At 41.8% G+C, this 22,379-nt stretch overlaps 1 long non-coding RNA gene across 1 annotated transcript; it reads right to left on the minus strand.

The window, feature by feature from the left end:
• Window positions 1–10,958: 10,958 nt before the first annotated feature.
• LOC137043745 (uncharacterized) lies at window positions 10,959–18,770 on the minus strand. The gene is made up of 3 exons (XR_010898567.1): window positions 18,645–18,770; window positions 17,724–17,841; window positions 10,959–13,601 (listed from the first exon to the last, which is right to left on the minus strand). It is a non-coding gene; the product is annotated as an uncharacterized lncRNA (long non-coding RNA).
• Window positions 18,771–22,379: the final 3,609 nt, after the last annotated feature.

Here is a 22,379-nt window from a genome sequence, read left to right on the forward strand (position 1 = left end):
AGGTCACCCGTACTTTGCGGGTACTGCTATTGCATGCTCTAACTGGGGAATCTCACCATCAAAGGGTAGTGAGAGTAGAGGAAGTTATGAAGCATCTTTGTGCAGTGAAACATGCCTTCTATGACTTCTGAACCTCCTCATGCACTTCTGGGAAAAAGGCACTGGGGTGGAACACGGCTGTGAACCATATACTGCACCTAGGAACCAATCATCCCCGAGTGCTCAGGACAAGTTGGAGGGTTCCACTTTGAGTCCGATATCTTTGGTGGCCCGGGCAAGCATGGCCGTCAACTGTGCATTCAACTCAGCCTGAGCAACAACACCTGAAAGGAGAAGCTCAGCTCTATCTTCCTCTGCAGAGGACAATCTCTGCATTGCATATATCAACATCTGATCCTCATGCTGAATGACACGCTGAGTCCCCAGTGAGAAGGACTCATGTCATTGGCAGCTCGAAGGCACATGACACTGCAGAGGAGCGGGAGGTCCATGGGGACTGGCCCAGCAGAAACGATCCCACTGTAACCCTCAGATCTCCCGGAGTGTTAACCATGCCCATGGCTCTGCACTGTGCAGAGGCAGCATGCTGCGTAACAGCAGAGCCGACCCCAGCCTTCACTAAGAAGGAGAGTCTCAACCGCAGTGTTTCACATGGCCATGCCCTCGCAGTGAGCCATTCACGAACACCGCTTCAGCATGCTCTCACCCCAGACATGTGAGATAGTTATCATGGCCATCAGATAAAGACGCATCCAGAATCACACGGATGGCAAGACATCTTTAAAAAAGACTGCTTTTTTAGGGAAATCTGCTCTTTGTGCTGAAGCGCCCTGGGGAATTCCGCTGCACTTAACATTGCACTGCTCTTTTAGAATGGTGAAAACCACTGAATGTGCACCCTCCAGCAGTGTAGAGCAATATCCGTAGCACACTGATTGCTTGGGGACTGGAAGAGTGATCGCTGTGCAACCACATGGCTCCGAAGAAAAAACCTGAATGAGTGGATGCAAATTTCACTAGCCAGTTGCATTGGCCATTTTTCTAAAAAAATAAAAAAAAGTGAGACTCCATTTGTCAGTCACTATAGTGACTGATGTATGGGGAACGTGTACAGGTAGGATGTTCCAATTCTTTAGAAAATTTTTAGGTTCTTTACCCATGTTCTTAACATTATTATAAAAATGTGTTTGTAGAATTAGTTTTAAATCATTATTTGCTAAATGACAGTGGGGCATGCAGAACTGTGCAGTAACTTAAGAAAATGCTGTGTAGCGCAGACAATTTTACACAAGCTCAAGCAGCTCCATAATGAATCCCAGCATCCCAGCACTATGTACTGTAGCACATGATAATGATGAAAAACAAAACTCACTGAGATCAACATACAGTGGCAGGTTGCCACACAAGTACACACCCACAACTGCTGCTTAAGGAATGTGGCGGAGGACAGTAGCCACCCAGTCTAAGTCTGAGTGCTCTGGCTCTGATCTGTAGCCTAAACAGATGCTCCTTTTTTCTTTTCTGCTCCCTTATTTTATCCTTACTTCAGCATGTATGTGCGTATGTGTGTGTGTGTGTGTGTGTGGCAACTGACCTGAGGGAATGAAGGAAAGAGAAAGAGAAGAAGAGGGACTGAACAATTTGTGTTCTTATCTCTCCTCCATCTTCACACCAAGGACACTGCATGCCACTGCTGATGCTGCCGTCGTCATGGAGACTAGCTCTAGTTGCCTTGGGCACCATAGGGATTGCAGGTGATGAAAGCTACTTGAGCCACATGAGGTTGAAATGACCTTTGACCCTAGGATGTTTGGATCAGCATTAGCAAATCAACTAAGTTTAAATGGTCCACTCATAGAGACCATGGTGCAGGTCACATGAAAACGTGTTAATAGGAAATAGAAAAATATAGATATATAATTTATATAATTTATTTGAGTTGTAATTTAATAATGAATAACAAGAAAATTATATATATATATATATATATATATATATATATATATATATATATATATATATATATATATATATATATATATATATATATATATATGACTGTTTATGACATGACTCCAACATGGGCTGTTTTTGGGTGACAACAGTATTTAAACGTACACATTTGCAAAAGATGTGTATATTTGTAATAAAATAAGTATATATGGTATAGTGTGCTAGAAATACAGCTATAAGCACTGCAGTTATATTAGAAGTACTTTAATTAGCCTATATATATATATATATATATATATATATATATATATATATATATACTGTATACTTTTATGAGCATAGTTATTTATTAATTTATCCCATCCTGTTGTCCTGTGTTTGTCTTGTGAATTTTCTCTCTCTGTGTATGTGCATATGTATGTTTGTATTACAGGTGGGTGGTGACTTGTGTTAACCTGTTGGAGGCTGCAATTGGTTCTCCCCCTCTCTCTCACCTGATCCAGATATAAGGACCGCCCCAAACACACTGAGGGGACAATCTTTGGGCCATTGTGTCTTTGATCGTATCGCATTACTTTGTATCATTTATTAGAGTGTCGTGCCAGAGAGATTGATTGTGAGTGATTATTAGTTTGTGAGTTTGATGCCTGGTTCAGACTACAAAATATTTTTTTGTCTGTTACGATAGTTACTGTGTCAGATTACACGATTTTTACTCCTAAAAACTTGTCGTGTCCTGGACTAGAAACATGTCAGACTATACGTTGCTACTCGACCAATCATCGCTTGTTGTCACGACATGCGTGATGTCATTGACTTTCAGAAACAAGAGCGTAAACAAACAATGTCCGAAGCAGCGTGTTTTGGCTGTTTTATGTTTAGAAAAGCGCAAAAATAGAAAGAAAACCCAACAAAGAACATGTTCCTGGCTTGCTGGAAGAGGATAGTATGGGCTGTCAATCCTCCAAAGAGAACTTGAGGTAAAATATTGTTCTTTTTATATTAAATATTTAGTTATTAGCCAGTAGTAAAAGCTTGCCACCACAACGTATTTGTAAAATATCTATTAAGCATACATTCCAGTAACGTTGCTTACCGGGTTCCTGAAGGGCTTCCGCTATCGTTCGCCAGCATTTTTCTTATTTGGTTGTGGTAGTCCGTCGATGACACATCATACAGGCAGGAATACCATTGCCACAACTCCACGAACCTTTCCTCCATTTTATAATTCCACCTAAAGTTAGCCACTCATTCATCTCATGCGTTTCGCGGTGTTTGAAAGCTGTGTACGAAAACTGTCTGTGCTCCGGTTGGTCAGCGTCACACGTGTCAGAACCTGTCGTGAAGGACCGCAAAAAAAATTTAACATGCTAGTCTTTCTGTCATGACGTTGTGAACTATCGCAGACGCGGATTCAGTTGTTGCATACTATGACACACTAGGGGAGATGAAACGATCAACTCTTGCGTCCCAACGTCCATTATCGTTTACTAATCACGATGACACCTTACGTCAAACAGATCAAAATTCGGGCTAATATCGTGTAGTCTGAAGCAGGCATGAGTGTGACCATAGTATTTTGATCGTGGTTATTTCCTGTTTACTTGACTTATGCCTGTTTGAGTATCGACTTTGGATTTAGATTTTGCTTTGTTTGCTACAACCTCTGTATATATTATTTGCAAATACTTTTGAATATATCTTTGCCAAATCAAGGGACGTAGGGGTTTGACGCCATTTATAATGTACATATTTTCATATTGTTTTTGGTTAGGGAGGTAGGTAAATGTAAACTGTATTTTGTTTTCTTTATTTTCACAATTAGGGATTGTAGAGCTTTAAAAAAAGGATTCTTCTGTTTGTTATTTTTGGCTTTGTCTGCCCCTGACACTAAACCCTGTGTAAGAAATAAAAATTTGCTTGACATTTTCTCTCTGGTAGTGAGACTCTCCTTTTCCTGTTGTGACTGGCCCCTAGACGGTCGTAACAATATATACTGTATATATACATATAAAACAATATTTTATTCAAATTAAATATTATAATATGTATTATATGTTTTATTATAATATGGGGGGCTTCTTTTAAGGTATGTCTAACAGCTGTATTCAGGTACAGAAATTTAATTGTGTAAAACAGCACTGAATTTTATTTTACAGTAAATTAAAAATATGATTTATTATAAAATACACACAAGTTAACATGACATTCCCATGAATTAATACGCCGTGGCCTAGACAAAACTAAGTGAACCAAACATGCCACCTTCCATATGTAGGACTACTGAGCAAAAATAAACACAAAAACACATAAGCATAAACTTTAATATATATACACACAAACTGTAATGCTCGCGATTAATCAGTTTGGCAGCATGAACGCATTGTATGGCAACATTGCAGAGGAAGAAATTTGACTGACTATCATTCCCTGCGCAAGAAGATATTTTTGTGCCTAACTTCAGAAAGCAAAAGTCAGTATAATGTGCATTTTTCATCCTTATCATTGCGTATTTATTTATTTATTTGTGTGTAAATACTCTTTGAAATGGATCTGTCAGTGGGGGGAAGGAGAGCAGGTCTGGAGGGTTTTGCAGTGTGAGGACATTTGGAGGGAGGAGGAGTTATTCCTACATGGGCCTTGGTGATAAGACTCTGTGTCTAATATGCGCCTCTGTGTCCAAATCATAAAGGGACTTAGTGAAGGCTTTACAGAGCAATCCTCTATCCCAGCAGCCTGCCTCACCAAACCAGCATAAATAACCCTCCTACCATTCTGGTCAAGACAGGAAGAGGTATTCTGTAAGGGTAGAGATATTGTGTGTGCATGTGGGTGTGTATTAGTTGAGATGGCATAAATAAAGCAGACGGGCCACTATTCCATTGTGATTTACTCACTGTGTACATTTTGTGCATGTGGGTGTATTGGCTGAATACTGCTAAGGCCAGTAACTTATGCCATTAAGTAAATGAAACAAGATATAAGCTGCTAAGATGTCATATCTCCTATGAGTAGTAGTAGATCACTGTATTGTCCCCATGGGGCAATTGGGTTTGCGGCACAGTCGTAAGGTAGCCTGACAAGCCAGACCCACATCAAGATGTTTGGTCTGGAAACTCGACATTGACAGGGCTCAATCTGAGGGGCGGGATAAACGGTTGTCTTTCAAACTCGCTCTGCACGTGATAGGATAGCGCTTCAACCAACCAGAGCAATGAAGGTGAAACAGAGCTTGTTGATAGATTAAACATTCGCCGTATCCGGTTGGCAAAACTCTGAGCACATCTTCCCTTTTTAAGAATGACTTCAGTGCCGTTCTTTTCTCAGAGAAAAGCTTAACTCCAAGTCTTCCAGAGTCACGGTCAAAGCTGATTTGAAAGACCGCCGTTCACCAGTTTCTGTGTTTACTAGATGCACGCAAACTCAACTTGGTCGTCGTCATTATGGCCCCGCCCACCGACTCTATACACGATGTGATTGGCCCGGCAACAGTTTGGCGATTACAGCTCAGAAGGGTATTGAGAGTTGCTAGACGACACTCACGGGGAAAGATTAGATTTGCTGCCGCTAGGGTGCGTCTAGTTTTCTAGGCTAGTGGCAAGGCACTATGATGGATAATTGCACAATTGGTCGCTGACTAAAAAATTTTTTGCCCCTCTCTAATACAAATTATTTTACATATTATTCAGTGTGTATCAGGGTTATGATAGTTAACTTAAACCATTATAAAAACTTGTAATTACTTGAAATTATATAAATACTACTTGAAAATAATAATAATAATAATAATAATAATAACATAATAAAAACTTTAGGCTTTACCTGATATATTAACTAAAATAGTTTAAAAATGACGCCAAAAAATAAAATAAATCAAATACTTTTTTTTATTTTTTTTTATTTTTTTACAAAAACTAATAGTACATCAATGATACTAAGATATCCACATATATTTTTTTTTATAAAAGTGTATTTTTGTTTTTGGTTTTTGGTTTTTTCATTTAACCCCACACTTTTCTAAATGTGCTCCAACACTTTTTACCTTTTCAATTTAGGAGGAACATATGTGCTCCTTGGAAAAAAAGTATGCATTAAGCCCTAATGAGTACTGAATTGAGAATAATGTTCTGTGTATTTTTGCACTTGAATGGCCAAAATCACACAAATTGTTGTCTAAATGTCAGTTTTGAGATGTATTCAAGTAACAGTAAAATATGCTGTCAAAATTAACACTGTGTGGGGGTCTTTGAATCACAGCTACAAAGAGTCAGGAGGTCCTTCCTCAGAGGAATGGGCCAAGGAGGCCCTGTCGCAAGGAACACTAGTTCCGGGAACCATGTCCTGTTGGGCCAGTATGGCGCCACCAACAGGACCTGCTCCTCGTCCTCCCTGACCTCGCACAGTGTCTGTGCAAGAAGGCTCACTGGGGAAAACGCATGTTAGCGTAGGCCCCGGGGCCCGCTGTGTGCCAGCGCATCCGTGGCGAGGTTCCCCTCGGTCACGGAATAAAACCACTGGCAATGAGCCGTGTCCGGGGCAGCAAACAGGTCTATCTGTGCGGCCCTGAAGCAATCCCAAATCAGCTGGACCACCTGGGGATGGAGTCTCCACTCTCCCGGAAGCACTGGATGCCGTGAGGGCTGGTCGGCCGCACGCTTGAGCCGGCCTGGAATGTGAGTGGCACGAAGTGACCTCAGATACTTCAGACTCCATAACAGGAGGTGGCGGGCGAGTTGTGACATGCGACGGGAGCGTAGACCACCCTGTTTGTTGATGTACGCTACAACCGCCGTGCTGTCCGTACGGACCAGAACGTGCTTGCCCTGGAGCGGCGTCTTGACGCGGCTCAGGGTAAGACGAACTGATGACAACTCTAGGCAGTTTATATGCCATTACATAAAAGTACGCGTCCTTCAGGTCGTTCGCTGCAGACCAATCCTGGGGACGAATGCATCTGAGGATGCATTCCTGCATTAACATTCTGAACGGTAGCCTGAGAAGGGACCGGTTCAAAAAACCGCAGATCCAAGATCGGCCATAACCCGTCGCTTTTCTTGGATACAATGAAGTCCGGGCTGAAAAAGCCGGTCAGCGCAGGGACCCGACCCGGACGGCGGCCCGTGGTGAGGTCTGCGTGCTTGTAGCAAAACACTTACCTGGTGGAGGCTGCTGCTGGGCTGCGGCGGGGGCGGCAGTGGGCGGACGCCCTCGGCGACAAGCAGGTGGAGGTGCTGCCACCGGCGGCGGGATGGAGGCAGCAGCGGACTGCCGGGGCAGGATGTCTGCTTCTGGGTGGCTGAGAACTGCTGGGCTCTCGACCGCGTCGCTGAACGTCCAGGAACCGGGTCTTATCTGTCTCCCTCATATCGGCCAGGTTGAGCCAGAGATGCCGCTCCTGGGGGAGCTCTGGGCCAGGACTACCCTCGTGCATGTCCATGAGTGCCTGTGCTTGATGCACTTGAAGCAACGCCATGGCATGCAGGGCGGACGCGGCCTGGCCACAGGACCTATAGGACTTCGCGGTCAGACCGGAAGAGAACCTACAAGCCCCGGACGGGAGCTTCGGGTCCCCGCGCCAGCTGGAGGCGGACGTCGGACACAGTTGCATCGCGACGGCCCGCTCCACTGGCGGGAGACCCTCATACCCCCTGGCTTGCCCGCCGTCAAGGGTAGTGAGGGGGGAGGAGCCACTAGTTCGCCCACGGGCACTAAGCGGTGCTTTCCACGACCTAGTCAGCTCCTCATGCACCTCCGAGAAGAAAGGCACCGGGGCGGGACGCTGAGAACCAGCGCGACCCGCCCCGAGAAACCAATCGTCCAACCTAGAAGGTTCGGGACGTGGTTGAGGGTTCCACTCAAGCCCGACCTTTTCGGCGGCCCGGGAAAGCATAGCCGTCAACTCCGGGTCCGACTTGACCGTTGCCACTCTCCCAGAGGGAGGCAGTACAGTCGAAACTTCATGCCCAGAGGACTGAAACTCCCACTCCGATGCAGCAATCGACATCTATTCATCCGCGGGTGCCCCAAAAGACACCGTCGGCCGCGCATGTGGGGGGCCGACGGGGTCCACCAGAAGCACCACCGGTTGCGGCGCTTGTGAGGGATTAGGGTTCCGCGGAGGCTCACTCGATGGGTTTGCCCTAACCGTGATACTCAGGTCACCCCGGCCATCCATCAAAGTAGGTCTATCTGCAGGGCAGGAATAGACCTAGATCGAGCTATGGGTAGGGGGACTCCACCTTCCCGGAGGTAGGCGAGTCTCGACCTAAGCGCCGAGATAGTCATGTTCCCTCAGTGAGAACACAAACTATCCACAAACGCCGCCTCAGCGTGCTCTAAGCCCAGGCATGCGATACAGCGCTTGTGACCGTCAGTGGGTGAAAGGAAGTTCAATGTGTAATTGTGCCTTTTTCTGACCTGCATCGCATGTTTTTAACTGCAAAAACACATTCTGTGTGAATGGCCCTTATAGTCCCCTACATTGTGCTGCATTCATAAGTGAATGAAAAAAGCAGTTTAGTAAATTGGATGCATTTGCATTTGTAGGCTGAATGAGTTTCACCCTAATTTGGCAAGTTTCAGTTTCAATAAAAGCAGTGTCGTGCTAAATACAAAGAGGAACGGGAGCGTGGTTTATATGGTGAACCCCGCAGCACGTTGGCATTTTGTCCCTTTTAGGGGCACCGATTAAGTCGCTCTCCCATTAAACAGCAAATTCAGCCATTATGTAACAATTCCCCAGATAGCAAAATTGCTCTGGCCCAGATCCGGCCCACACTTTACACTTTCATCTGGCCCACTACCCGCGTGGAATGATGGCACTTGGGCGGTCCGCTCCCGTTTGCCAGATTTAGGCCGCAATCAAGCCATAGCAACGCCGCATGTCAGCCATGAACAAAACGCATGAAGCAGAACTGGCCCACATCTGGCCCAGATAGCAAAATTGCTCTGGCCCAGATCCGGCCCACACTTGACACTTTCATCTGGCCCACTACCCGCGTGGAATGATGGCACTTGGGCGGTCCACTCCCGTTTGCCAGATTTAGGCCGCAATCAAGCCATAGCAACGCCGCATGTCAGCCATGAACAAAACGCATGAAGCAGAACTGGCCCACATCTGGCCCAGATAGCAAAATTGCTCTGGCCCAGATCCGGCCCACACTTGACACTTTCATCTGGCCCACTACCCGCGTGGAATGATGGCACTTGGGCGGTCCACTCCCGTTTGTCAGATTTAGGCCACAATCAAGCCATAGCAACGCCGCATGTCAGCCATGAACAAAACGCATGAAGCAGAACTGGCCCACATCTGGCCCAGATAGCAAAATTGCTCTGGCCCAGATCCGGCCCACACTTTACACTTTCATCTGGCCCACTACCCGCGTGGAATGATGGCACTTGGGCGGTCCGCTCCCGTTTGCCAGATTTAGGCCGCAATCAAGCCATAGCAACGCCGCATGTCAGCCATGAACAAAACGCATGAAGCAGAACTGGCCCACATCTGGCCCAGATAGCAAAATTGCTCTGGCCCAGATCCGGCCCATACTTGACACTTTCATCTGGCCCACTACCCGCGTGGAATGATGGCACTTGGGCGGTCCACTCCCGTTTGTCAGATTTAGGCCACAATCAAGCCATAGCAACGCCGCATGTCAGCCATGAACAAAACGCATGAAGCAGAACTGGCCCACTTCTGGCCCAGATAGCAAAATTGCTCTGGCCCAGATCCGGCCCACACTTGACACTTTCATCTGGCCCACTACCCGCGTGGAATGATGGCACTTGGGCGGTCCACTCCCGTTTGTCAGATTTAGGCCACAATCAAGCCATAGCAACGCCGCATTACAGCCATGAACAAAACGCATGAAGCAGAACTGGCCCACATCTGGGCAACAGTTCATTTGAATTCTGGCCCAGATCCGGCCCAGATTTAATACCTTGCTTTGGCCCACATACCACGTGGAATGATGGCACTTGGGTGGTCCACTCCTGTTTGCCAGATCTAGGCCACAATCAAGCCATAGCAACGCCACATGTCAGCCATGAACAAAACGCATGAAGCAGAAATGGCCCACATCTGGGCAACAGTTTATTTTAATTCTGGCCCAGATCCGGCCCAGATGTAATACCTTGCTTTGGCCCACATACTGTGTGAAATGATGGCACTTGGGCGGCCCGCTCCTGTTTGCCAGATTTGGGCCACAATCAAGCCATAGCAATGCCACATGTCAGCTATAAACTAAACGCATGAAGCAGAAATGGCCCACATCTGGGCAACAGTTTATTTGAATTCTGGCCCAGATCCGGCCCAGATGTAATATCTTGCTTTGGCCCACATACTGTGTGAAATGATGGCACTTGGGCGGTTCGCTCCTGTTTGCCAGATTTGGGCCACAATCAAGCCATAGCAATGCCACATATCAGCTATGAACAAAACGCATGAAGCAGAACTGGCCCACAACTGTTGCCCAGATGTGGGCCAGTTCTGCTTCATGTGTAGGTATTAGATCCGGCCCAGATCTAATACCTTGCTCTGGCCCACATACCACATGGAATAATAGCACTTGGGCGGTCCGCTCTTGTTTGCCAGATTTGGGCCACAATCAAGCCATAGCAATGCCACATGTCAACCATGAACAAAACACATGAAGCAGAAATGGCCCACATCTGGCTAACAGTTAAATTTAATTCTGGCCCAGGTCTGGCCCATATCTAATACCTTGCTCTGGCCCACATACCGTGTGAAATGATGGCACTTGAGTGGTCCACTTTTTTTTCCCAGATTTGGGCCACAATCAAGCAATAGCAATGCCACATGTCAGCCATGAACAAAACACATGAAGCAGAAATGGCCCACATATGGCTCACAGTTAAATTTAATTCTGGCCCAGGTCAGGCCCAGATCTAATACCTTGCTTTGGCTGATATAAACCAGAACTGACCCTAATGTGGGCCACAGTTGGTCTTTTACACAATCCTCATGTGGCCCACATGCTGTTTGCCAAATCTGGTCAACAATCAGGCCATTGCACAATTCAAGTTACCTTTCTTTGTTAATGCTTTATAAAGTTTCAAAGCAGATTTACAGGAATAAACATGAAAATAATTATTTAATTATTCAAACAGAGTTAAATTCTGCAGTAAAGCAGCCCTAAAAAGAAAATAGTGTCACAGCTGAAGTCAGGTCAGTGTTGATTCAGTTCTGTTCAATAACTGTGTAAGGTTCATCAATTATGAAATCAGTTCAATTTGCTATAAAGCAGCTTTGCAGAAAACATGATCCAGCACAGTTCAGTTCTCCTCCAATAGCATCAGTGCAATTAAATCAATATTATATAGACATTAGAAATACCATAAACATTTTGTAATTCTTGCTGCCAATGATACAAAAAAATTGTGCTTAGAAACAGTCTCTCTGACAGCGTGCACAAGTCGTCAAATGAGGTGTCTTTCACTGCTTACTGCACTTTAGCAGTTTAAAATCCCTTGTTTTTTAACCATAATGCTTAAAAATGCAGGCAGATGATAAGATTTCATTACCACACAAGCAGAACAGCAACGTAACTACGATAGAGATGATGGTCCAAAATCAGTAGCAGTTGATACATTTCTACCAGTTAATCATATCTACCAGTATATAGCCCACCCCTATTGTAGAATATTAAGCGTCCCAAACTAAGCAAGCCTAAGGCGACAGTGGCAAGGAACCCAAAATCCATCAGGTGACAGAAATGGAGAAGAAAAAACCCTTGGTAGAAACCAGGCTGAGTTGGGGGACCAGTTGTCTCTGGCCAACGAACATGGTGTGAATATGATTCAGGCTGCATTACAAGTCAGACTATGGATTGCAATAATTCAGAATATTTCATCTAGATCCACCAGCTTGAAGATCAGGATACAACATGCCGACATGGAGTTGAAGCTGGCCTTAGGGGTCTGTGCAGAGGACAGAGGATCTGTGTTGATGGCTGTTAGCAAGTTCCTCACAGGGGATCCGTCTCTAGGAGTTGTCTAGTTGACATGTTATCTGTTGACATTTAGGGCTGCGTTGATGTCTAGGTGCAGGTCCACCATCTGATCTGGATTTGGAGCAGATCCAGCTGACAATGGTAACCTCGGGATAAGAATGAAAGATTGTTAGCAAAGAATACACCAAATAAAACCATTACTGTACCTTATCGCTGCCATATTTATATAAAAATGTGTATGTCACTTTTATGTATATAGATTATAACATCCTAAACACTAAAATTAGGGTTTTATTGACATGATTTATTATTTTGTGCAAAAAATACTGAAAATTTGGCTTCCCAAACGTTGATTTTAATCGTGTCTGGATTTACTTTCAGTGCAGAAACAACTGCTGATCCTTGTATCATTTGGTTAATTTCTACAATTCAGAAAGATCAAACAGATCTTAATATTAATCTGCACAAGCGACAATCAGGTCAGTTTTGGGAAAGATCTTGGGACATGTGGCATTCACCTCACAGCCGGTAGGATAAAAATCGGGATAGGACTCAGAAATCATGTTCATGGAAGTGATTATTAACGTTTAGGGGTGTAACGATACACTCGTGTCACGATTAAATATGTATCTCGATACTGAACTCCCGACACGATATGTATCCCGATACGATATGTATCCCGATAAGCCGAAATAAAGTTTTTATTTTTATTTTGTACTTTTTTATTGTTATTATATTTTTATTTGTGTATTATTATCAGGACCCACAAATATTCCCCCATTGCATTATTATTAATTATATTTAACATTATGTTTTGTCATTGTATGATTCTATGTAATGAGATTATTAATGTAATAGTGTCACTGAAACTCTGTAAATTAAAAAACAAAAATCCCTCACGAATTACTCGCACTTTCAATGCAGGCAGCATTGCTCATGCTCGCTATGTCCTGCTGTTCCTGCTATTAATGCAGTGTAAGAATGAACCATCTAAACTGCTTTGAATAATCATACTACTAAAACTAAATGTGATCTGGTGATTTAAATTATGTTTGCGCTTTCACTAAGGATTGCCGCTTTAAATGGTGTTTGCACTTTGACTTTGGAGGAGTGCCACTTTAAATAATGTTTGCGCTCTCACTTTGAAGAGGGTCATTCCAGCAGTGCATGCATTTCAGATGATCAATGCAATCAATCACAGTTCTAATCGCAAGAAAGTGTGTCAAAATGGCCGCTCTCAAACTGTAAATGTTTAGCTCATCCAAGAATTTTAACTCACTTTCATGTTGTTTTCGCACGTCACGCAATCATTTGAACGTCTGTGTTTACTACAGAATGTTCACTGTGTTAAAGCTACACTGTGTAACTTTTTTAGTTTATTCTTAGCTAAAAACACTTAGTTCTTTCAAAAATATGTGCTAATTAATGTATGTAATGTGATGTAACGCACTTCTTTCAAGTAATAAAGTATTCTCGTAAGTTTATAATATACCATTGAAAATACATACGGGTGAGGGGTTCGAATGCCGGTCGCCATGTTGCCCCTCCATCTTGAAAGTACATTAGCCAAAGAGGGACATACCCGTAAATTCAAGCTTCGCCTTTCGCGTTTTAACACTCGATGGCACTCATGGACGAGGTTGAACTGGATGCCATGTTAATCTTGGACTAAATTGGCCACTGTAGGAGTTAAAACAAAATCGGAATTGAGAGGAACAGAAACTAATAATCACTGGTTGTTTAAATACCTTTTCACCACTAGATGGGGGAAATTATCACACAGTGTAGCTTTAAATATTTTCACCACATAAAGCCATTGTGTCTATTCAGAAGACTTGAAGATTTCAGAAGATTTGGATTAGACCACTTGATTACTTTATTTTTTGCATCGTTTAAGTTTGAGAGTAATGGACTTTAAAATGGGTTTCATAAAGAATATCTTCATTTGTATTTGGAAGTTAAACGAAAAACGACATTATGGTGAGAATTATGACAGAATTTACATTTGAGGTACATTTGTAAATTTGTGTCTGGGTAAATTGTACCTTATAAATAGGCTTACTACAGCAAGTTGAGCCTTGGATTAAACAACTATATTGCAAATCATATCGTTTCCATCAATGATACATATAGTCACATTTTATTAATGCGATATAACAATTTATCATTACATCCCTATTGACGTTACTGCAGTGTGAAGCAGAGCAGGAGCGAGTGTTGTGGAGCTGAGCAAGGCTGCTGGAGTGATTGTTAATGAGATGAACAACACAAGCCTCACGAGCAGCGCGAAAAACTTTGATTATGCCATAGTCGCCGGCACCATTTCTGCTTTTCTGGTAATGAGTATGAGGTAACGCAGTTCTGTTTATCATATAACACATTTGAGTGAGTTTTAAATTATGTTATGACGTTACTCTGTGCGTTCACTCAGCGGCTGCTGTGACACTTGTTAACACTACAGTCGGAGTAAAGCGCATCAGCAGAATAAAACCAGAAACCGAGGGTTAAGAGATATGATGACATCGTTAGGCGACGCCCTCACACGTCCCGGTTCCTTGGTTAAAATAGCAATTTTCTCACGATTTACAAATAGTTGGAAACATTTGGGATATTGAAGGTTCTCAACTGAACAAAATATGTAGTATTGGCCTCGTGGTTTTGGGATATCTTACTGCAAATGTTACATAATGCTATTTTACAAATCTAGACGCACCCTAGCGGCAGCAAATCTAATTTGCCATGAGTTTAGTCTAGCAACTCTAAATACACTTCTGAGCTGTAAAAAACCAAACTCTGGTCAGGCCAAACACATTGTGTGTAGAGCCAGTGGGCGGGGCTTAACATAATGACGGCAGAGAAGGTTCCGAGAAGGTTGGTTGTAGCGCTATCCTATCGCGTGCAGAGGTAGTTTGAAAGACAACCGTTTATCCCGCCCCTCGGACTGAGCCCTGTCAATGGTGAGTTTCCAGAGCTAACTTCCTGATGTGGCTCTGGCTTGTCAGGCTAACTTAATGCAGTTTTAAGTGAACATTTGGGGAGCAGTTGGGGAAATGATGTCTCACATTATATTAGATCTGTGAATTAGGTCTTTATATTTATGTTAATGAAACAATAAAAGAAAAAAGGTAATCACTCACTGTTCTTAACTGAACTACATTTGTAGCTTTAATCATGATCAATTCATTTGTAACAAACACACTAAAGACTAAACATTGATTTTTATTTTATTTGATTATTTGTTTTTCTTCCCTGAAAGATAAGTAAAACACTACAATATCTATACAGCTCTGGGAGAAAAAAAATTAAGAGACCACTGCAATTTTTTTCTTAAATCAGCATCTCTACAAGTATGGAAGCCTACAAGTATATTCTGGCTTTACTGGCATAGGGATACAGTGAGCGTCGGGTTGCTTCCATCCTTAAAATTTTAAAGACGGCGGTTCATAAGAACAAGGTCAAGCAGCAGACATTGGGGACAACAAAGTTACAGACTGGCAGAGGGCGAAAATAACTCTACACTGACTGGAATGACCACCAACTCATTCGAATGTCACTCAACAACCATAGGATGACCTCAGGTGACCTACAAAAAGAATGGCAAAAGGCAGCTGGGGTGAAGTTCACGGCGAGGACAGTTCGAAACAGGCTCCCAGTGGACAGGGCTGAAGTTGTGGAAAGCTAGAAAAAAGCCCTTCATCAATGAGAAGCAAAGAAGAGCCAGGCTGAGGTTTGCAAGAGACCATAAGGATTGGACTGTAGAGGACTGGAGTATGGTCATCTTCTCTGATGAGTCCAGTTTTCAGCTTTGTCCAACACATGGTCTTCTGATGGTTAGACGGAGACCTGGAGAGGCCTACAAGCCACAGTGTCTCACACCCACTGTGAAACTTGGTGGAGGATCGGTGATGATCTGGGAGTGCTTCAGCAATGCTTGAATTGGGCAGACTTGTCTTTGTGAAGGACGCATGAATTAAACCACGTACAAGGTTGTCCTACAGTCTAAAAAATGCTGGGTTAATAACAACCCAAGTTGGGTTGAAAATGGTCAAACCCACACATTGAGTTGTTTGAAAAGGTCCATTCACTGGGTTCAAACAACCCAATTTCTGGGTTTGTCCATTTTCAACCCAACTTGGGTTGTTATTAACCCAGCGTGTTTAGAGTGTAGAAGAAAACATGCTTCCTTCTGCTCTGACAATGTTCCCCAACTCTGAGGACTAGTTTTTTTTGCAGTGGTCTCTTAATTTTTTCCAGAGCTGTATATATATATATATATATATATATATATATATATATTAGGGATGCCACAATACTCAATATAATATTGAACCGTTAGGTACGCATTCATGGTTCAATATGCGCTGGTGAATTGTGTTTTTTTTTCGGTTTTGCATTTAATTATTTATTTCCATTTCCCCCCGTTTGAAATATTCCCATAGACAGTAAAAGAAATGGACAGAGCTATCCCATTGACTTCAACGGCGGAAAAATGAGGCCAATCAGAGGCACTCACTTCCTGATGGCTGAGCGAACTACGCAGGCTCAGACTGAGCTTGAGGACGTAGATATTACGTGAGCCTCCTGTCTGACAGCTGTGAGTCTTCTAGTAGTTGTGGAAAGTGAAATCTGAATCACATTGTTTAAATATTTTCTCCCATTGCTTTTGGTTCTCTATGGGCTTCTCCCCATTCTTCTCCCTTGACTTTATCAGACTTTATGTCTCCACGTCCCCCCGACTGTCTCATATACAGTAAAGATTGCCTGCGAGCGTCTCCTCAGGTCTATACGGTAATTTCTCAACTGTGCGACAGAGGCGTTGGTTATGACGCAATAGTTAGCCTATTTTTACAAAAACAGCTTCTGCGGGGCGATAGTGTAAGATACAAGGTAACGGAGCCTTTTATGCATTGTCGTGTTTCTTTAGAAACAATGGACAAATTGAGTCTTTAAACCGCCTCTGATGTAAAGTTATTCACTGTCAAAGATGCAAAAATGAATGGGAGTCAATGGGATGCTAACAGCAGGTGATGGCTTGGTTAGCAATGGTCTGATCAAGTCAAGGGAAAAGAATGGGGAGAAGCCCATAGTGAGCAAAAGCAACGGGAGAAAATATTTAAACACCCTATGGGTGGAACGCTTTCAGAGCGCTAGATTACCCCCTTGAATATTCCTCTTTATTTATTCTGCTCTTTTTTTAATGGTTTGCCTGAGTCTATGCGCTGATTTGAGCAAATATCCAATCATATGCACTAAAGTTAAGGGTGTTTACCCGCATTTACGTTTATACTCTACATTTATTCATTCAATTTCATACTTAAATGCTACTGTACATCTCTGAGCTGCCACTGTAAATCTTTATATATATTTATTTTATTTAATACAATACACTGGGAATGTGTATACATTTTTTTATGTAAAGTTTTAAGTTTAAGTAAGGGTTTTCAAGTCTTTTAAGTAAAATAAAGAAAGAGTATTGCAATAAAAACCATTTTCTCCTTAACCTTTTTCTGTTCCTGTCACCTAAGAATAGAAGAGCAAAAAAAAAAAACGAACCGAACCGGAAAACCATGGTTAAAAACCAAAGTAAGGTTATGTATTGAACCGTGGACTAACTGTATTGTTGCATCCCTAAAATATATATATATATACAGTTTCTATTACTGTTTTTTATTGCATATTTCTTCTAATTTTTATTAACAAAGATGAAATAGATGAGATAGACCTAACAAGTGAAGTGAAGTGTAGTCCCGGATTTACTCCAAATGATTACAAACAATTAGCAAAATAGACCGTGTAAATTACTTGCGTGTCCATTTTCGTTACTCCTTTTCTCTTCTCCCTCTGTCTCACTTGCAATTTGAAGCCATCTGTTGATGTGGGATTCTACAGCTTACTCGCTTGCTCTGTGATCCTGTTGTTTCTGTAATACAAGTAATACAACTAGTTAGTGCAGTTTAATGTCAAATTTATACATAGATGAATTTCAAATTATACATTATAATTATAACATTATAATTGGGAAAATACGTTGACCATACAGAACTGACTGCAGGTTGGTATACAGTGAGTGAAAGTGAAATCATGCTGGTCTATGCTTTTTTTTCAGCAGAAGACAATGTGATTTTCAGTTCGAAGGACTTCTTTGTAACGTTAGTGATGGGAAGATCAGATCATTTTACTGACTTGGATCTTTAAATCATTTAGCAATCACGCCAAGTAGCGCAAACTTTGATAACAACTTCATATTTAAAATAAATAATAAAATAATGATAATAAAAACTATACATATTGCAGGCAAAATAACAAATTATGAGAAACAGATGATTCATTTAGGTTATTCTGGTAATGTTAGGCCTTGTTCATACTTTTGTCACGTGAGAGCCGCATAGACTAACGTTAGTACAGCAATGAAACAGACAGATATTAATATTTTATCACCATTTATTTAGCAGTTAGTAATTATCAAAAATCACGTGACAAATGTATGAAAGAGAGGTGAACTAACGATAATCAACTTGAATTGCTAACGTTATGTCACTTACAAAATCCTTCAGGCAATGGCAAAAGTTTTGAATTGACAAAATAACTAATGTTTGATAGCTAACAATTGTAGCTTTCATTAGCTAACGTTTTAATATCACATAACATGCAGTAAGTTACTCCAACTGAATATAACGAAGCAATTCCCCAAAACGAAGCAATATTTTTTTTATTAAATCTTACCTTAACTTTCTTTGCCGTTTTCCACCGTCAAATCTCCAAACAATAATCCTCCTCTGCAGCTCCGTCTTTTGGGCGCCTTTTCCGCGGCTATTTTTTAAATTTAAAGGGCCGGAAATAGGAACTCGAACCAGTGATTTTAAATATATATATATATATATATATATATATATATATATATATATATATATATATATATATATATATATATATATATATATATATATATATATATATATATATATATATGTGTGTGTGTGTGTGTGTGTTTTGTAATGAAAGCATAACCAAAAAAAAGAGTTGAAAAAAGTTGGCTTCAAAATAACAATAAAATGTTCTAATAGCAGGTTTTGCTGATTTGTCATTCATTTAGCCTACTCTTAAATGCATCTCAATTAATATACTGACAGGTTATAGGACAGGACATATATGATACAGATAATATTCAATATTTAAGTCAATATTTAGCAAAAATGAAAGACAAATTGAGTATTTTATTTATAATAATTTAGAATATCAGGGTCACTTGAAGCGGTTTATAAGATGACACTGCCTTACAGTTCCATACATTTACAGGTGAATGTGATTTCAACAAGACTGTTTCTGGATATTTATAACATTGTTAATCCTGCATTCCAATCAACAAATCATATTTCAGTGACAAGCTTAAAGTTTATGTCAAGTTTATGTTTAAATGCAGGCTTTGGTGCTAGTTATTTACCTATCATTTCCCTCTGGGTTAGGTTAGGGTTAGGGGGTTAGGACTATGTTTCATGACAGGAATTGTGTTCCAGGATAAATATATACATATGTTGACCCAGGAATATGTCCTACTTAAAATCATGACAAAGATTTTCACATACAGCAACTCAAAATGTATCTCAGCCAAATATTCAAGTCAGGAACATTAAAAACAGTTCACAAATTTGACCTGTTGCAAACAATTCATAATCAGACACACACACACACACACACACACACACACACACACACACACACACTCACGCACACACACACACACACACACACACACACACACACACACACACACACACACACACACACACACACACACACACACACACACACACACACACACACATATTTTCAACCTACTGTAGCTGTCTGTGTGTACACAGTATACACACAAACATGATTTTTATACTGTAAAAACTGTATATTGTATCACCCTACACTAAACCTACCCCTAAAACTTCTACCCTTCACAGAGAAATCTAAACTTTTTTTTTAAATTTCAAAAAGCATAATTTTTAATTTAGTTTTCTTCATAGAGACCAAAAACATCCCCACATGGACAAGGATTTCAAATATTGCCATTTTTGTGTCCCCATAACATAGGGTTTACCTAGACCACACACACACACACACACACACACACATTGTTTTTTGTGTGAATTGTGGGGACTTTCCATAAGCGTAATGGATTTTACACTGTACATTATATCCCCTACACTGCCCCTACCCCTAATCACAGGAAACATGCTGCAGTTTTACATTTTCAAAAAACAGAGTATGTTTATGAATCCGTTTACATTGTGGGGACCGCTGGCTGGTGATCTCAGGTTTATATTACATTGTTTGGTCTCTACAATATGATATAAACAAGTACACACACACACACACACACACACACACACACACACACACACACACACACACACACACACACATTGCCCCTAAACCTACCCATCACAGGAAACATTCTGCATTTTCATTTTCTCAACAAAAAAAAAACTAATCCTGTATGATTTATAAGCATTTTAAAAAAATGGGGTCATGGGTAATGTGCTCATATTTCACACTCTCCCACATGTGTCATACCCATGGCATAATACACATTTAATCAGTGTCCTGATATTTAACAAAAACATGCCCACACACACACACACCTCACACACACACACACATACAGACACACACACACAATTAAAGTTGTACTTTTTTTATCACAAGGCAGGCCAATCCACAACTGATATAGTCTTTTTGTCCAGATTAAACTGTACAATTAAGAGTTGCATCCTATCAAACATAGCCCAATTTCGTTACAAAGTATTATGCCATATTTTCAAATGTGGGCATTTTTAGCTATACATCTAAATTAACTGTAATTATATTTATGGCATATTTTCCATGTCAACTAGCCTAGAAATCTAGACACACCCTAGCGGCAGCAAATCTAATCTGCTGCGAGTGTCGTCTAGCAACTCTCAATACCCTTCTGAGCTGTAAACGCCAAACTCTGGTCAGGCCAATCACATCGTGTATAGAGTTGGTGGGCGGGGCTTAAAATAATGACGCCAGAGTTGCGCTTGCGTGCTTCTAGTAAACACAGAAGCTGGCGAACGGCGGTCTTTCGAATCAGCTTTGACCGCGACTCTGGAAGACTTGGAGTTAAGCTTTTCTCTGAGAAAAGAACAAAGAACAGCACTGAAGTCATTCTTAAGAAGGGATGATGGGTTCGGAGTTTAGCCGATCGGATACGGCAAATGTTTAATCTATCAACGAGCTCTGCTTCATCTTCGTTGCTCTGGTTGGTTGTAGCGCTATCCTATCGCGTGCAGAGGGAGTTTGACAGACAGCCATTTATCCGCCCCTCTGATTGAGCCGTCAATGATGAGTTTCCAGACCAAACATCTTGATGTGGGTCTGGCTTGTCAGGCTACATGTCAACTGTACTGTATATTTGGCAAACATGGCTGTAAATGTTATTAACTATTAACAGGCTCACACCCTGGTTAGCCAGTGCTGACTTTGCTGTACATTTACCAAATGTGGCCCAAATTTGGTGTAATGTATTCGGGCCATATTTGCTATGCCATGTCTGGGCCACTTTAGGTTCATATTCAGATTTGCCAGTGATTACTGTCCCTCACCTTTGCCAAAACTGCCCCAGATATGTTTTAACATAATTGGGCCTCATTTGCTGCACTATTTATGGGCCAGTTTAGGTTTACAGCCTGGTTAGCCAGTGCTGACTTTGCCATATATTTGCCAAATGTGGCCTAAATTTGGTGTAATGTATTCTGGCCATATTGGCTATGCCATGTCTGGGCCACTTTAGGGTCACAATCAGATTTACTGTCCCTATTGGCCAAAACTGGCCCAGATATTTTTTAATAAAACTGGGCCACATTTACTGCATAATATGTGGGCCAGTTTAGGCTCACGCTCTGGTTAGCCAGTGCTGACTTTGGCGTACTTTTGCCAAATGTGGCCCAAAGTTGGTGTATTATGTGCAGGCCATATTTGCTACGCCATGTATGGGCCACTTTAGGTTCATATTCAGATTTGCAAGTGATTTCTGTCCCTCACCTTTGCCAAAACTGGCCTGGATATGTTTTTAAGAAAACTGGACCATATTTGCTGCATTATATGTGGGCCAGTTTAGGTTCACACCCTGGTTAGCCAGTGCTGACTTTGCTGTACTTTTGCCAAATGTGGCCCAAATTTGGTGTAATGTATTCGGGCCATATTTGCTATGCCATGTGTGGCCCACTTTAGGTTCATATTCAGATTTGCAAGTGATTTCTGTCCCTCACCTTTGCCAAAACTGGCCCAGATATGTTTTAACATAATTGGGCCTCATTTGCAGCACTTAATGTGGGCCAGTTTAGGTTCAAGCCCTGGTTAGCCACTGGCCAGTGTTGACTTTGCCATATATTCCAAATTTGGTGTAATGTATTCGGGCCATATTTGCTATGCCATGTCTGGGCCACT

The sequence above is a fragment of the Pseudorasbora parva genome, chromosome 16 (assembly GCF_024679245.1).
Source record: "Pseudorasbora parva isolate DD20220531a chromosome 16, ASM2467924v1, whole genome shotgun sequence".
NCBI classification, from domain to species: Eukaryota; Metazoa; Chordata; class Actinopteri; order Cypriniformes; family Gobionidae; genus Pseudorasbora; species Pseudorasbora parva.